The 17,888-nt window shown below is 40.8% G+C and overlaps 1 protein-coding gene and 2 non-coding genes across 6 annotated transcripts in view; 2 read left to right on the top strand and 1 right to left on the bottom strand.

The window, feature by feature from the left end:
* plxnb2b (plexin b2b) overlaps positions 1-7,087 on the bottom strand; it is a 119,550-nt gene extending 112,463 nt beyond the window's left edge. For 2 of the 4 annotated variants that reach the window (XM_067500734.1, XM_067500735.1), the window contains exon 1: positions 6,417-7,087. The gene's annotated coding sequence lies outside the window, so the exon portion shown is untranslated. Of the gene's footprint in view, positions 1-4,668; positions 4,815-6,416 lie in introns of all 4 variants that reach the window. The other 2 variants (XM_067500733.1, XM_067500732.1) reach the window with 2 other exon arrangements.
* A 9,163-nt stretch (positions 7,088-16,250) lies between these two features.
* On the top strand, positions 16,251-16,391 carry LOC137126403 (U4 spliceosomal RNA). Its single transcript, XR_010914323.1, has one exon. It is a non-coding gene; the product is annotated as a U4 spliceosomal RNA (small nuclear RNA).
* A 1,006-nt stretch (positions 16,392-17,397) lies between these two features.
* On the top strand, positions 17,398-17,538 carry LOC137126414 (U4 spliceosomal RNA). The gene has a single exon (XR_010914334.1). It is a non-coding gene; the product is annotated as a U4 spliceosomal RNA (small nuclear RNA).
* Positions 17,539-17,888: the final 350 nt, after the last annotated feature.

The raw sequence follows: 17,888 nt of genomic DNA, 5'->3' as shown, positions 1-17,888 counted from the left end.
AAAAATAGACACAAAACATTAAACAATAGATATTAAAAGGCCCATTTTCGGAAAATCCATGACGTGGAGCGCTGCTGCATTAGACAATACCCAGGCAAACATTTTGAAATTCGTGATGTTCATAAACTTGTTTGTGCAATTACTCCATACTGGAAATCACAAGCGCAATCACTTTTGTTGATGTAAACTGACTTTTGTTGCTGTGGTTGCAGTTGTACAAATTTTTGTTGCACTGAGAATGTACTTTGAGGTCCACAGTCTTATTTGTTTGTTTTTAACTATACATACGATCAAATACCCTTCGTGTCGGCATTTAAATGGTCCAATATTTCTAACATAATAAATTTGTGATGATTTGATGAAACATTTTAATGATTTTGCACAGGGGTGTTTTAAACATGACATTAATTTATATTAAGGTTGCTCAGAGACCGATCAAGTAACGTACTTTTGAGCACACCTGTTAAAATGTGATACATTTAATCTCTTTTATGAAGTTACAGCTGCAGGGGCCACTCCTCTAAGTCTTACCCATTTCGCCACATTATCCTCCCCATCTTTACTCTCTCAGGTTGGTGTGACCTTCTTCTCCAGCTGCTGCCAGTGCACTGACCCTTCAAGCATCTGTCACCCACCAGCCCTGGCTGAGACTCACACTCAGTGCTTCATAATTAATCACCCAATGCGCATGCAAAAAAGAAGAGGGCCAATATTCAACAGCGACTATCATATTAACATAAACCAGCTGGACGTCATATTAGCTGTAAAACAGAGGTGATAATTAAAAATGATCTTGGTGGGAGTAAATTGGGCAGTTTGAGGATTAACTGTGAAATGACTCACATGGATAAAAATGAATTGCACCCTCTCTGCTGCCTTAGTTAGGATTAAATGGCACTCAACGTGCAGCAACTCTCAGTGAAGAACAAAAAGTACAGTGAAAACGCATTACAGGTAGAATAAGTGGCTCTAGAGTTTCCATTATTGCTCAGCTACTGTAAGACTATGTCCATTTAAAACCTAAATCTCCCTGAGTAAGATCTATCAGCAAGCTGCCAAACCCTGCAAAGGCACCCTCAATTTGCACAGAAATGAGGCATTGACTCATCTTTGATACGCTAAAAACTGAGTGATCTGCGAGTTGTCCCTTCATCAGAAAGTAAAGGAGCTGGGCTAAACATTGCCTGTTACATTACGGCGATTGAAGCAGGCACGACCAACTTCCTTCTGAAGTGTTTAAATAGATAGCATTTGATAGACAGCAATATGTGCCAGACTCAATTACCAAAGCGAAAAATAAATTAGCTTCCCGCTCTCTTTTCTACTGCCAATACAAGCCTTGATAAGAAAGAATCCAACTAAGATTTCCCAGGATAGGATGCAAGGTGACCCGCTCCCTCTCATCATCACTGATAGGTTCTCAGATACCCAGTCTTTGGTGTCAGGGTAAAATGCCTCAATGGGTGTGAACTATTGCCAGTGGCTTGAGAATGTACGCTGGCTGACATGCCTCCAGTGAGCAGGTAGCATCAAAAGCCTCTGCAATACTATGTGTCTATGTCAGTCTGTCAGTTCAGCTGCCATAGGGAAGTGGTTGAGGGGAAGCAAACTGAGCCAGATGTCTGTATTGTGTATCCGTCACCGGCGTTCAGTCCTCAGTTATACAACCTCAAGGCTGCTGACAGCCAACATCACTGTTGTTCCCAAAATGCTTTTTCAACAGCAATCGAGATCATATTTTCCTCTGGGTTATCTTTTTTTTTTTTAAATAGCCGCCTACATCTCAAAACCTTACATCAAATCATCGGTCTCCCTCTTTGCCTTTGTTACATTAGGATGTCTCAGTTCTTTTGGAGAACATCCTGCCCACAACCTCTCAACTGAGCAATTAACACAGCTCCATACCCATGTGAATCATTTAGATCTTTAAGGAGCGTAAGCACGTTCACAATATTCATCATGTTCCTCTTACTTATGCTCTAAGCAATGGTTAAAAGGTAGACGTGAGGAAGAGCTGTGTGGGGAGAAGTGGGAAAGAAAAAACAGCATGAGTTAGCAGCGGCACGGACAAGAAAGTAATCCATGATGTGTTGAGTGGACAATGCAGTCGGTCGTGGAAGCAGGGCGAAAGACATCGTGGATTTAGGATGTGTCAAGGTTGATTCGGAGGTAAAACGTAGACAATGCTGAGCTGAACTTGAGCATGCTGAGGGACCATCCTGGAGTTCAGAGAATTTAAAGGAGTAGTTCAGGATTTTCAAGCTGGTCTTAATAGGAAATTGAAAGTTGTTATTAAATATGACAGTGGGTCTTCTTTTCACAATCCCCGTGAACGTTTTCAAGCAGAATAAAAGTACACGGTAAGAAATGAGGGTCACTGTGTGCAGTGCTTCTTCTGTGCAGAAATGTCCAATTGAGACGCATATGAAACTTTAACACTCCCATTGAGCTGAGTCGAGTTGCTATCTTTCAAAGTAACAGTGTATTTAGGACAACTTTTACTCTTGTAAGTCCCCCGATAGTCCCTGCCTGCTAAGACTTAGGAATATAAAAGTTGTGCATCGGTTTGCTGTTGTAAGCCCGTCTCTTTCCTTCAAAAGATGTGAGCAGAGTTGACACAAAGTGAACTGGTACTTTACAGATTCAATAACTGGAGTCTTTTCGCAGTTTGACAGACACAAATAATTTGATAAAACTCGACTCCAGCCTGTGTCTGAATTATATTTCTGTGAGCGTGATTTAATGCAGTGTTTCTTTGCTTCGGTCATCCACACAGTGTGAAGTTATTATTGTCGTATGGGTTTGTGTTTATTTACACTGTTTTGAAAGAACATGCATTGACTGAAACTGTCCCACAGGTTCCCCGCTGAGATCATGGACAAACATGGTGGGTAACAGCAGTCGAAATGGGCCATAAATACACTGTTTACAAAAAGAGCTCCTTGTACAGTATGCAGAGCCTATATCTGATGATGTTTCTGTGAGAAAAAAATCAGAAGCCCCGAACGTCACCAACTCACAGCTGATGAGGGGTAACATGAAAGAAGTATGGGCTCTGTTGTTTTTCCCCTAGTTTTGTAGAAACAAATGTATGCCAGGCATATTATGTTACCACGAGATAGTGGGATACTGGTTACGGTTAAGCTTGTCTACACTTTCATCTGTGTATTCTGTTGCATACCTGTGGACTTTACTATACAATATTCAGAGTGCAACACAACTATGTTTTTACTTTGTTTATGAAATGCTAACAATAATAAAAAGCTGGCACCGTCCTTCACAGGGGAACAAAAACAGTAAAATTTGTATTAAATATGCTAAAACTGAACTAGATTCTGATTTGATTTATCTTAGGAGCCTTAATCTAGGGAGTCCTAAGGTATCAAATGTATCTTGATAGATACATTTTGAAGAGCAATTTTTGCACAGAACAAGGGCTGTACCTGTTTTGCACATGAAAACATGAACATTTTTAGCGACTATGAACCATTGGTAAAGAAATATTGTTCAAGTTAGTATTTAAAACGGCTTAAAAGAAACCCAAACTCCCCTCCCATGTCCGCTGTCTGAGTTGGTGGGTGCAAATGCAAATATGTCAAGCTACAGTACCGCCTCCCGCCACAAAGCCCCTCACATAGTCTGCTGCTGGGGATGTAGTGTGACAGTAGGCATGATCCCACCTCAGAGGTCTGTCATACATCTGCTTTGTTATTTCTGAATTAGTAAAATGGGAAAAGTGTAAAGTGGAAGGCTGGTGAGGATTTAGTGTGTGAACTACTAACAACATAGAAGCAAAAGAGAAAACTGTTGAGTATATGAATGTAAGACGAGGCCACGAAGTCCGAGGCCAAGGGTGGCAATTGTAAAACCCAGCAGAGATAAAATCAGAAATCCACCCCAGCATGATGTCCCTTCATCATAGGATAATCCTCAGACATGAAAAGACGCGTTTATCTCCAATCTGAAGGAAATCTCTATTCCCCAGATTCTTCAGCTATTTAATGCCAAGCAGACACACCCTTCACCCATCTGCCCACGCTGACCTAAAGCCTTCACTATGTGTACTTTAGATAAGCAACAGGAACAAGGTAATGCAAATGGGTTTTTCTCATGTGCAGCTCGCCTATTTTATGACCCATATGTTAACAAAGTCCATTCGGAAGAGTGGAATTGTAAAGACTAACTGTAACAAAAAAGAAATCAGCTTTTCAAGCCAAAAATAGGTCAAACAGATAAAGCAATATGATAATAATTTAGATCGCATCCTACTTTAAAGAAGCTTAACTTGTCATTTTAAATGAGCTACTTGTGATGAACCAGTGGCATACATACTATTCATGTGCTTTTTGCCTGTTTGCAGGCTACAGACAACAGGCATGGGATTGCTTGTTGCTTACAAGGATTAGAGTGTTATTTTCAAAATGAGAATAACAGAAGTCAGTAATCCAGTGCAACAGAAAACAAAAGAGACTGGGGATGGGTTCACATTTTTTTGACCTCAAAAATATTGCAACACTCACTGAAATGTGGAGCGTGCTTCCAGGAGACAACTTGGTTTAAACTATCTGAGAAAACCATGTTGTTCTAAAAAAAAAAAAAAAAAAAAAAACCAACAACAACAAAAAAAAAAAACCCAAAAACAAAAGGACAGGATAAACTTTTGCTTACCCAAAACATGTAGGAGCTTATTCGGTGAGTGCTCAGTGATTCACTCCCTCTTTTTCTCAGTCGGTCAGAGGCTATTTTACTGTATCCAAAAATATTGACAGTGCATCTCACCACAGAGTTTCATTGCCAGAGCTAACAGAGTACAACTAAGAAAGAAAGGGGGGAAAAAAGCAAGGAAAATGTTATTCTGTTTGTTATTTCACTGTGTCGCTTGTATTACAGGGTGTAAGCTTGCATTTAGCTTTTTGGGACTGTTTTGCAGCTTTCTCAAACACTAACATGACCTGAATGAGAAATGCCTCCTATTCACTTGCCCTGAAAAGAGCATCTATGATGAAGAAGTGCGGTGTGCTTGTCTCTTCACCCTTACGAAGAGCAGGAGAAAACATTTATCACACTCTCTATCGCACTCTCCTCTGCACAGATAAGGTGTCTCTATTTATTCCGAGTGGAAGAGATAAACCCTGAATGAAGCATTGTGGGGCAACGAGAGAGATGGGGGAAAAGAGGGACCAGACAAGGAAGCAGCATGGTTTTGCATTCCTTGCATCTGCGGGTGTTTGTGACCATGTGAGCAGATGGCATCTATCGGAAAACCATCCCCTCTCAGTGAGGAGACTGTGGCATGAACCCCTACTCTAACACCCCATCCAGCCACCTCTCCTGCCACCAGCAGTCTCCTTTCCTGCCTCCACGTGCCCCCTGCCTGCACTAATCCAATCCCACTATGGCACTGTTTGTATAATGTTATTAAATGGGAATTATCCCCAGGAGATGGAGCATCCTATGTACAGTACGTCTGTGCACAAGGGGGCCGAAGATGGTAGGGACTGGGAATGAAAGGACAGTTTAGACAGACAAAAAAGGCAGTACAGTGTTCTGTTGAGGGCCGCACCAGGGACTGAGAGCTACAGACTGACGGAACTGGACAGGAGATTCAACAAGGACATGAATAGATCTTCTGTCTCCTTGTTCTTCACAAGACAGACAAGATGGGGGGGGGAAGTAATACAAACAGGAAGCAATGCTCACTAGTGCTTCTGTCCTCTCAGCTGCTGATATACAGCCTACTGTCCAGAGGTGAGGAACACAGTTCACATGTTCATTTCTCACTGAAATTGCTTGTGTAAGGGGACAGACGACTTCTTGTGAGGCGACTGAACAGATGCTATGCCTGCAATGTTCCAGAGATAAAATGGTTTAGGCAAGAGCGTGTCTACACAAGCTATTTTTTTTTTTTTTATTTTTTTTCTTTTCTTCTCCAAACACGCAGCTGTTGAGTTGAACAAGTTTGCAACCAAGCAGCCAATGACTACAACTGAGCGTTTCCAAGATACATTTAATAACCTCTGTTTAAAATACCTGCTGTGGATATACATGTTTCTTTGAATGCTTACAAATGCAAGTCTTTAGAAAACATTGCATGGTTCTGATGATGCCTTGGCTGTTCATCGCATCCGTTTGTTGGCAGCGTATGTCAAGGACTTATCCACGGAATCCAATACTTCAGCATGGCACAATAAAGAAAGCATAAATGAAACGAGCAGTCGCGTTATTTCACGGGAAGTAACGGCGATCCGTTAAGGGTTTACGCTGTCAAGCCCATCGACGGGGCGTGTAATTTATAGCCTATCAAAACTTGCTGCTCATATTTATCTGGGTTTTAAACTGAAACCGCAGTTAAACGCTGAGGCAAAAACAATCCCAACCCGTCCGGAATGGGATACACCAGCTTCCCCGGAACTCACCTTAAAGGAAAAGGAGCGAAGAGGGTAGTTGCAAAAACGCGTAGAGTCCAGACACTGAAGAACACCCCCTTGATTAAATTATTTCAAAACAAAATAAGTCCCAAAGCAAAGTTCACATTTTACTCTCCTCACGCGTCCTGTGAGGGCTTTCACAAAGGCACTATTCCGCAGAAAAGCAACCGGCTGCTTGTTTGACCGATTTGTCAATCCCTGCTGAAAGACGACACGGGCAACTCCTCAACAAAAGGCTCCGGGACTTTCTCCACGCCCAGGTGCCGAGTCACATGGTAATATCCAGGTGTGTGTGTGTGTGTGCGCGCGCGAGTGTGTCTCCAGGAGCCACGGCTCAGTTGGCAACAACACACCTGTGGGATCCGCTTACGCGTTCGCTTCGGCTGTCATCGCGTTTGAAAGTCGGGAGGTTGTGCTGAGGGAGAGACGAAAGGAAAGAAGGGAGAGAGGAGGGGGGAGGAGGAGGAGGAGGAAGAGGGAGGAAGAGAAGCGCGCACTGAACGAGAACCGACGCGACCGGGTACAGAGAGGAATGACTCCCCTCCCACCACACGCTCGCCGTCGCTGTGTGTGGACACAACCAGCGGGAAGTGGTGGACGCACGGCGCAAGTTGTGTCGTCTGTGTCCCCGAAATGTTTTCGGTGGGAGCGGTGTGGCAGCTCCGCGCTGTGGTTACGGAGGTGTGGTCCCGGTCCGACAGGGGGCTTTGGGGGCGGTTTCAGGCCATTCCAGACAAGGCATTTTTAGTGCGGTTCCAATTTCATTAAAGTTCCCAGGCCATTTGTAGTAAGCTGCAAACAGTTACATATTTCAGTTCCGTTAGAAGCAGTAACGAGAAGATGTTCACACTTTGTTTACCGAAAAAGCCCAATGATGTGCGAGTTTACTGCTTCGTGACATGACGCGCCTGTTTGTTCGTCAAACTAGGGAAGAAGTTCAGCAGCTGATTCATTTTCCAGCGCATCCCGTTTTGTATCTCACACTTGTAGTTGTTGTTTTACTTTCGCCAAAATGATCTAATAACAGACCGTTTCCATTGCAGGAAATTTGTCGCCTGTGTCGTGTTTGCTTTGGAAAATCCCTGTTAGGTCTAACACCCAAAAACTCTCCGCTTGCGGTTTCCAAAGGTCTACAAACTATTGGGGTGCAGGGACAGATATAGACAATTTTTATTAGGTGGCCTGAGGGGGGCACACATTTAAAATAGGGTGACAAATATATTTTAAATGTTTTAAACAAACTTTTTTTTAAAGTTTTTAAATTATAAACTGTATGTTAAGAGCTTAATAGTCCATTTATAAAGTGTTTGTTCAGTGTCAGGCATTTCAAATACATAACTTATTTACATTTTTACTTCAAATAGTAAAGAAATAATGACAAATAGCTCCAGAGTGGAAAAAATCAATTCTACCTGACCTGGTTTCAACTTCTAGAAAAATTATATTGTAACAACAATTATGAAAACACCTTAGATGTACTAAATTGTTAATTTTTTAAAGTAAATTTATAATGATTTATTTCAGCCTCAGATTTGGTCTGTTATTTTTGTGCTGAAAGTACTGCAGCAGGTACCTAAGCCTTCTCACTTTGGCAGTAGCTGTCACCTCTGGTGGCCAATCAGATATTGGCCACCTGGCCACCTTTTTGGCTCTGCTGCTCTGTACATCGATGACTGATCATGTACAGCAACATTTTTTACAACTGGCAAAAGGCCACTTTGGTTATGCTTTTAATTCTAGCAGAATAATTTGTTTTGGCTCTTCTAGTGAGAATCCAAATCGCTAATGTTCTCAGGGGAGGTTCCTGAAGTTAAGTTACTGGGAAATAAAAGTACCTGTAAGGTTCCAATGCAAACACAATTCTATTTTCACAGCAGCTGTAGCGCACAGGTAACTAGCACTAGTATCACTACAGATGCCCCTCTTCAGCCATGACAGTGTTACAGTGACCACACATCCGTAATACAAGGGCCAAGAAACCAAAGGGGCATAATCATAACTTTATTATTCACACCATGCATTTTCAACTCTGAAATGTCAAAATGCCCCAGGTGAAAAGATCTATGGAAGCATAGTGTCAGGATCCTAGAAATACGGACGTCATGAATCTTGATTTTTTTTTTCCACTAGAAACACACTTCACACGTGTTTTATACAAAAAATGTCTTTATGTTGTTTACATTTTTTTTGAAGGTACTGCGTTAACTCTATATTACTCATAGAATATGAACTCGCCTTCAGGTCCACCTCCTCACAAACAATACAGATGACCCGGCCTGAGTGCCCAAGCAGCTACTGCTCTTTCATTAGAGGTGCTCACAACAATATAAAAAAGTGGCAGTTGAAAACAGCCCCTGGCATGTGTCTGTCCAGAGAAAATCCCATGTTGACTCTGGATAATCAACAGACATCACTGTGGACAGCTTTTACCATATATTGCCTTTGGAATGATATGCAGTGGTGTTTCCCAGTGAAACCTGTTGACAGGGAGGTCTGTCAGTTATCCAGAGAAAGACACGTTGCTGTTGAATTTTTCAAATTCGATTTCTTGACCCTTTGAGCATCACTGACAAGTTTCCCAGTCACATTCATTATATTGGGGTGGTAGCAGAAGCCTCAGCAGCAGCTGTGTTTAAACCAAATTAAAGCAGAGCTGTGTCACAGTTCATTTTGTCTGGATGTTTTTACTATCTAAAGTTTATTATTGTGTAAACTATCACTATTATCATTATTGTCAGTGTATCTTTTTAGTGCTTGTGCCACAAGAATGATGCACAGTATAATGTATTTTATTGTGGCAGTCTTTTCCTGTACCTTTAAATTTCAGATTTCATATTAAATTGTGTAATTTATCTAAAAACACTACCCAGGACCAATAACTGTAAATTGGTACTATATCACTATGAACTCAACCTCATTTGTTATATTTGAAGCGACTGAATGTAATGATGTTTATTGCACTTTCCCTGTCAAATAAATGACTAAATAAAGCATAAATGGTATTTCATGCAACTGAACACAGATTAGTGTGGAAAGGGAATTTAGGGACATGCTTGGTTTAAAAATATTTTCAAAGGCAACCACTTGTCATTTATTTATATTTCAGTGAGTCTCATTTGGCTATGTCCTTACAAGAGATGTATTAGCAGTCATTATAACACAAATTATTGGTGTGCTCGTTGTACCTTGGCTGCAGAAATCATTAATCATAAGAAGTATCATTTTGCAGCTCTTAAATCTAGCTGAGAATTAGAAAGTGCAACGCTGCAACACTCTTTCATTGCTCTTTGAATACGTAGCAACCTTTAAATCTGCCGTATGTTTTTGTTCACAGATTCTCAACACAGTTGTTCAGCAAGGAGCTAAATGACGCTTTAATTTCAAATATGGGCCATATGTGTGTAAGTGCTTGATTGGCCACTCAATCGCCCAAAAGGTTATGTGAATAGTCCATTCTTGCCCTACAGCCTAATATCACATAACACTGCAATTTGGCGCGCTGAGTTTTATGGCCGTGTGTCATGCCTTGTTGTGTGGCTGGGTGTCACTTTTGTGAGTGATTTATGGGCATGCAAATGAGGCTGTCTGTTTGGGGAGATGTGCTGCCTTTGCCCAGTGGGCCCTGGAGCGAAGACTGGAGACTGCGTGGGTGTGAGTCAGTCCCTAACTGCTGACACAGGCACAGAGCTGGCAAGGATTCACAGAGCAAGATAAGGAGATGGCCTTCACAGGTCCTCACATTGACTGATGAGATCAAGGAGAAAGTAGGCCAAGCCAGACAAGTGTCAGGCAAACAGACACCCAGAGATAGAGTGAGAGAGACAAACACTCCCCAATCACAAATACAGCTTGGAGAGGGGAAAGTGGTGGGGCAGAGCTGGGCTGTTTTGGGTCTGAGTTCAATATGTCCAAACCTGTTTGTCTAAAGAGTAATGAGGCTGCTGAGTCTGAGAACATGCTAGCCCAGGGGATGTCGGGAGCTGGGAGAAGCCAAGTCAGAGCTCTCTAAATTCACTAAAGTGGAATAGAAGTTCACTCTGTTCTACTAGATAGCCTGACTGTGATGACATTTTGATCAATGCGCCTATACCTTCTTGCAGCTCGCCTTTATGTTGCTTGAATAGTGATGATCTGTTATCATGCTGGTGTCAAACACTACCATTTGTCATACGGTGTCCCTCAGCTGGCCCAGGCTGTAAAATGTTTGACTATCAACATATTATGCAGTCTAATTTATGATCCAGCATTTCAGTTGTCCATAATGATGTAGTGGTCAAATCAGATTCAAGGTTCATGGTTCAGTGTGCGGGCGTGCACAGTGTGGTTAGACTGCCCTCTGTAGGCGGCAGCTAGAATTCATCAGAAGAACAAGCTCCTTAACAAGCAAGTTTCCATCCAGCCATTATCGTAACCACTTACCCTGTTTAGTGTACCAGCAATCCCAATGTTTAAAATGTAAAAGCATCCAACAAACATCAACAAACTCTTTATTGCATGCTACAATGTATGCGGCTATAAGGAGGCAGTAATTATAACTTGTCCTGTGAAGATATATAGTTCTATTTTCACGCTGTGTAGGCACATTGTGTGTTATTGTGTACCAGCCATTTATTATCCTATTTATTAAATAATATTTATATACAGCCTATGTGTATATACTGCTTAATTTAAAGCTGCATTAGGCATTTACTGTTTTAACTGTGCGTACAAGCAAGTGTGTAAAATTACACTAATACCTTAAAGACAATGCAGTCCAATAAAACTACATGACTCACATCATTAGTTCATTACAATGCTGAAGCATTTCTGGACATCATCAGTAAGTCATCCCCAATGCCATTATTGCAAAATATACTGTATATATTACATGTACGAGCCAAAGGAGGGTTCGAGTTAGGAGCTGTTTTGTAATTTGTCTGCAGGTAGTGTAGGCAGACTTCACTCATTAATTCATCACAGAGGAACATAAGACTTTCACAGATGAAATTTTGGCAATCATATGCCATTTCGTAAATACCATTCACCAGTTGGTCTTGGCTTTTATACATAAATGCATTTCTGGTACAGTATGAGAATTATTAATGTCATTAACATTCTGTAAATAATCATCATACCATTCTACACAATCTCACAATTTCGTCGTTCCCTTGCTATGCAACTATACTGTCAGTATCTATCAGTCTTGTTATTTCTTGTATCGCCAGGTGCAGGTTGTCATATATACTGTAGTGGCAAATCTAAAGATGCAGATAACAGATGGAACAGTTAACAGACACAGGAAGCTGTCATAGTGGTGAATGATAAAGGTGTGAAGAAAGACTCAACGGGGAGACAGAGGAAGGTTATTTAAAGCGTAAGGAACACTGTGATTTGAATGGCTTCCTGACCTAGCTAAATGTGCCTCCAGCTGTCAATATGACTTATAGGTAATTACAGAACGGACGAGGGAGGGATGTGTAAGAGACGGAGCTATGGCTACTGTAAGCAGAGCTCAGATCCTCCGCAACGGCATGTGCAACAAGGAGACATCAGGTTTGGCATAAAACGGACAGACAGGCTTATGGTGCCACTCTGAGTCATTCTGGGAATAACCACAAGCTGGGAATAGCAGGGTGGCAGCAGTGTGTGGGTTGGTGTGAACAGTCTGCAAGCATGTGTGTGTCAGAGAAAGAGAACGACAGAATGGTTTAATTAAAAGGTTGATGTTTCAAGATGCAGCTTGAGTCTAAAGTATTTTACACATATGTACAATATATGATCAAATGTAGGGAGAAATATTGAGCATACAAATAGCTGTGTGACATTTAAAAGTGAAACTAAAAGTCTAATGTAAACCTATGTATTTGACCTTGACATTGAGGGAGAAACCAAAAGGCACCACGAGCGACATTTGTCTTCTCTTATCAGATGTGCCCTTGCGCTAGCTGAGCTGTCACTTTGCCCAAGAAAAATATCATTGTTTTCCTCAGTGTGTTCATAACAAAATCTAATCACAGTTTTCCTAGCTCATCCTGTATTGTCCAGGAGGCCCCACTCTGAGAGGGAACAGAGCATCAATAAATGTCCATAACCAGGCTGATGTGATGTAGCCCAGATTACACAATGGCCTGGGTACATCCAGCTAAACTTGTGTGCAGGTAAACAAACGTGCACACACCTGCTTGCGTTCACACACATTTACACAAAGCACACTTCATGTCCATTCCTTATTGAGTCACTGTCCAGTAAGTCAAAGAGGTGCTCTGCAAGCGTGTGTGGTGAAAGGAAGAGAGCTACTCGGTGCGGTCTTTGCTGGATCAGCCTAACTGGCACTTGCACAGTCTAGTGACTGAACCAACAAGTTTACATTTCGCCAAACCAAAACAGTCCTACTTAACCTTACATGAACTGCTCCTGATGGCGCAAGATAACTTAGCTCATGGACCCTGGAGTGACATTGATTTTTTCACTGGTATTTGAGTGATTGATGGTTCCGGGGATAAAGAGTTCTCAGCATGTTAAACACTCTAGACAACCCACTGAGCCCCTTTTGGATGGCATGGTGTTATGTGGGCTGCCCAGCAGCCTGTACTGAATGGCAGAAACAGCTAAGCCATCTGTTACTCTCTATTTTCATCTTTCTGCCTACCAGTGGGGAAAGCCACAGCCCAAAAGGACTTTAGCTGCACTCACAGACTCCTATTTGTTCATCAGGTCAAGTCTAGGTCTTGTATTGAGGGATCGCCAACTGGTTTCATTAATGCCATGATCCAGGTGTCAATAAAAACCCACACATTGTTTGACTGGGCAGAGCTAGTGATAAAGGGGAAATGACTAATACAAAAAGTAATCACATGCCTTATAGAATTAGCAGAGATTATTACAGTCACAGTTGTTGCATGACCGCAGCCCAGTCTGCCCTGAAATGCTCTTTAAACCAGGTTGAAAGGATGATCTCGTGAACTGAACTCTGTTCATGTGCTTCTTGGGTTGGGAAGGAGAAATGTGGGCTTTTCCAGGTGAGGATGAAACAGAGGCTGGCAGGATTCATTTGAGATTACTTGGCGCAAACATGGTGTAATCCCCTTATCTGCGTACTTACCTGTCCCTGACAGTGATCCAGGCCTACTTCTATGAGCCTCATTGGCTTGACATTCTGGCAGGAGCAAATCCCTGTCTAATGTGTCAGCCCAGGCAGCTTTAACACCTGGCATGCCAATGCTTATCTGCTGAGCACCCCAAAGCACCTGCATTATCCCAGTGAAGCTTCCCAACAAGTGAAAGGCCTTTTAATATTCACACAGTTGTGTCATACCTCAAGCAGTTTGTAAAGTGCAAATCATTACTGAAGGCTTAAGTTCTGATCATACACAGCACTGTGTCAGACGTCCCCCATTTGGACATCTTCTCTTCTGGTCGCTGATTCCTAGAGGATTTTACAAATGATGGATCTGGCTCATTATTTTTAATGTACTGAATGGTCTAGACACTGTAAGTGAGTTAGAATCCTCTTAAATCAATACTCTTAGGACCTCCATTAAAAACTTTATAGTTAATCCCTTGATCCAAACTAATGGTCAAATATGACCAAGAATTGACTGTCTTGGTCCACAAACCTGTGGTATTCAATGTGAAATCTCTGCATCATGTGCACTATTTTATTTATTACTGCTGAAAACCATAGTTGTTGATTCAGGCAGGATTTTAGATGTTTATTTTCACTTATATTTACTTTATCTTTTGCATGTCTAAAACATAGGGCTCCATTACCATTTAAAAGGAGTCATAAGAAAATTAAGTGGGAAAATATGACTAGTTAGGCTAACAACACTGCAGTCTTTAAAGCTTTCTTAAGAATATTACATATTCAGTCACATGCTTGTACATACAGTAGCTGACAGTATATAATCATCTCTGGGCTGGTGCTTAAAATCAATGGGCATTTGTAGACATGTAATGTGCAGCACAAAACAGGTAACAATATGATGAATGAAAAGTGGTTTCATCACTTTTAGATTATGTCTTGTTAAATGTTTATTTGCTGTCTATAACCTAACCTTCACATTGTTGGCCCCTGGAAGGAGGCCCACACTCCACCACAACACCTGAGCAGCCATTTTTTTTTTTACTGTATTCCTGCTTGACAACGGAGGTCACAGTCACAGCAGATCCTGATCAAATGGAAGTTACTAATGTGACCAGGATCGACATAAACACTTCAGAGACCATGTTTCCTCGTCAGAGTTTTACTTCTTAGGAGACTTCTCAGAGAGCAGGTGGGAAAAGTTCAATCTTCGTACTTGTTGAGGTTTGTTAGAAGAGAACACACCGTGTGGCAATCGCGTAATGTTTTACCATTTTCTCAAATGAGTATATATATATATATATATATATATATATATATATATATATATATATATATATATATATATATATATGTAATTTAACTAACTACATATTTGGTTAAATTACTTTTTAAACAATCATTTAATCGCATGTGTGACAGCTTAAAGTGAATGTATCCTTGTTTTTCACTGACATCTAGTGGTGTTTAAGTGGCATAGCATCACTGACAAACAGGTCAAAGTCATTGTTAGACGGAGTTTACGTCGTTTACAACCCTGTTGCAACGGTCATATGGCATAATTTATGCTACAGTCGCTTTTCCTTAATTACTGGTTCCACAAGCATATTTTTCTAACGGACCAATTAATTTCATAGTATTGGTGCATTGCTGCCTTGCACAATGTTTACTGCAATAAAATATTCGTGAAACACCGTGAGAAGGTATTTGGTTCAATACCTTCTAGTGTGTGTATGTTGTTTAAACTCAATCAGTTGTCACTTTCTCTTACTCCAGTGCATGTTCGGAAAAGCAGTTATCTTCTAATCAGCATGAAAAGAATAAATTTATAAAAACTTTATTCCAGAGGGATTTAACCGCAGTAATAATTCTGTCTCATATTTGAATCGATTCGTGAACGACTTGACATGAAAAGTCTGGTTCTTGCCTAACGAATGTTTTATATCTAACATGTTCATCCATAAGATCGGTAGATAAATCTACTGTAAAATAAGTCAGAAATTATACTGACAAAAGTTATGTATTTTGATTTTTTGTCCCCTGAGACCTTCACCATTTATTTTGGCACTACCCACTGTGAACACTTATTGGAATCATTATTTATATTCGTATTGATTAAAAGTATGTTTTCATTTAGGAAAATGTACTGTTTGTCTATCCGGAAGTCAGCTTTTTATTTAAATAGATATTAAATATCCCCATAGTGTTTGCATTTCATATACTTTAATGCAAATTCATTCAAATTCATTCTCTGCAAACTCATGGATTCTTTTAAGTCCCTCCCAAAACGAATTTGCGCTTGGAAATTCAGTCAGAGCGGCCACCGTAGAAATACGCCGCTTCGGTCCCAGTAAACATGTGGGCTAAATAAAAAACGAACTCTTTATTTTATCATTAACGACACATTTTATTTTTTATTATCTGATGTTGACTGATCTGCTGACAAACGATGGACAATATGAAACGCTTGTCTTGTCTTTAAACTTATCAATTGTTTGTTGGGGCGGGACTACCACTGCTCAGTGTGAGACAGGCTCGATCCCATGGTGCATTGCGAAACGCAGCGACAGCAGAAAATACATTTAAACTCAGAAATAACAAACTGCAACGAGCGCCGAATATGGAATGATATAAAGATTTGACAGATTCAGGGACATGATGTGATTGTCTTGAATCATACTGTTTAGGCACGACTCAAACACCGCGACTAAACAACGTCTGTGGCGGAGTGACTCCTCTGTTCCCACCGTTTCCTGGTCAGCTTTGCGCAGTGGCAGTATCGTAGCCTATGAGGTTTATCCGAGGCGCGATTATTGCTAGTTGAAAACTTTACCCAATACCCCGCCTTGACGACTTGAAATATAGTCGGCAATGGCAATTTTTGACGGTCTCTAAGGAGACTGATCATTTTGTCAAATAGAAATATGATGACTAAGGACTAACATCACATCGTAATGTGCTACTTGTGACGAGAAATAAAACTACAAGCGATTTAATAAACTTAATATGTGAAGACCTGCTGAAATTGTGAACATATTACTACAATAACGTAATAAGTATACATTTGTCATTGTCTCTGTGTTCTTACATTGCAATTGTGTTTGTTCACTTTACTGTAGAGTGGATGTAGATAAATAACCTCTTGCAGTACGTGTACTTTTTCGAGGACTGTGACGCAAAATGGAAGACGTGGCTTCCAAAGCTGGACTACTTGTCCTAGGTGTTGGAAGCTAGAAAATCCACACCTCGTCTCAAAGGCTGCACGTTTCAGGCGTTTATTATGTGTTGGACACTTCTACCGTGTTAAAATGAAGTTGGGACATAACGACGAGCATCTAAAACCAAGTGCACGGTGTTATAAACTGTAGCGGTAGAATAGGATTCTAGGAGAAATCAAGCACATGAACATGTTCTGTTATATATATGTATATATTGAGATTGCAAAGCGTCTAGTTTCTACTATGGTTGAGTTTACGGATTTTAAAAGAGTACGCGAATGCAGTGACGTCATTTCCGTTTATATCCGTCATTTTCCAGTTTTTCCCCAATCGTACTGCATTAAGTAATGTAATGTTGGATTATACGTACGTGACATTATTCTCACATTAATACATAATATTTGGCCTCACAATCACATCGGTTTAGTTTGTACACTGGTTCTTTCGTTAAAAACGTTACGGACATCGCTTAGAGCTTCTGCTCAGTGGCCAATATACTGTTACCGGTTCCACATGACTTATGTGTTATTATGATTCTCTCTTCCATGATGGTGTGTTTTTTCGTCATAAAGACCTATAATCATGATAGATTATAAAGTTAGATTCTTAAAACTGCAGCCCGAGTTTAAACCATAACAGAAAAACATGTGACCCGGATACACCCCCTTGTCGTTCACTTCTATTTGGTAGCTTTGCGCAGTGGCAGTATCGTAGCCTATGAGGTTTATCCGAGGCGCGATTATTGCTAGTTGAAAACTTTACCCAATACCCCGCCTTGACGACTTGTAATATAGTCGGCAACGGCAATTTTTGACGGTCTCTATTGAGACTGATAAGTGTGTTGAAAATGAAACCAAAATAATATTAAGGCGACCATATGGCCTCACTGTAGGTTCGGTATAAAACTATGGCATCAAGTCACAACATTTACCGTCATTGTGATATTTCGCATGTGGACAAAGAGTACATATGTGATATATCTATATGATATATTATGTATTATGTATTGTCCATTGACACAAAAAAGTGTACTTACCAGCAATGTACTTACCAGAACAGTAGAGGGCCCTCTACAACAACATATGAGAAGGTGAACGTGAGGACACACGGTTTAAACTGCCAATGCAGAAAAGGCTTATTTCCGAATTCTAACTTTTGCAATTAGTTGATGGATTTTTG

This window comes from Channa argus, chromosome 4 (assembly GCF_033026475.1).
Source record: "Channa argus isolate prfri chromosome 4, Channa argus male v1.0, whole genome shotgun sequence".
Taxonomy (NCBI): Eukaryota; Metazoa; Chordata; class Actinopteri; order Anabantiformes; family Channidae; genus Channa; species Channa argus.
This window is presented reverse-complemented; position numbering and strand designations above follow the sequence as displayed.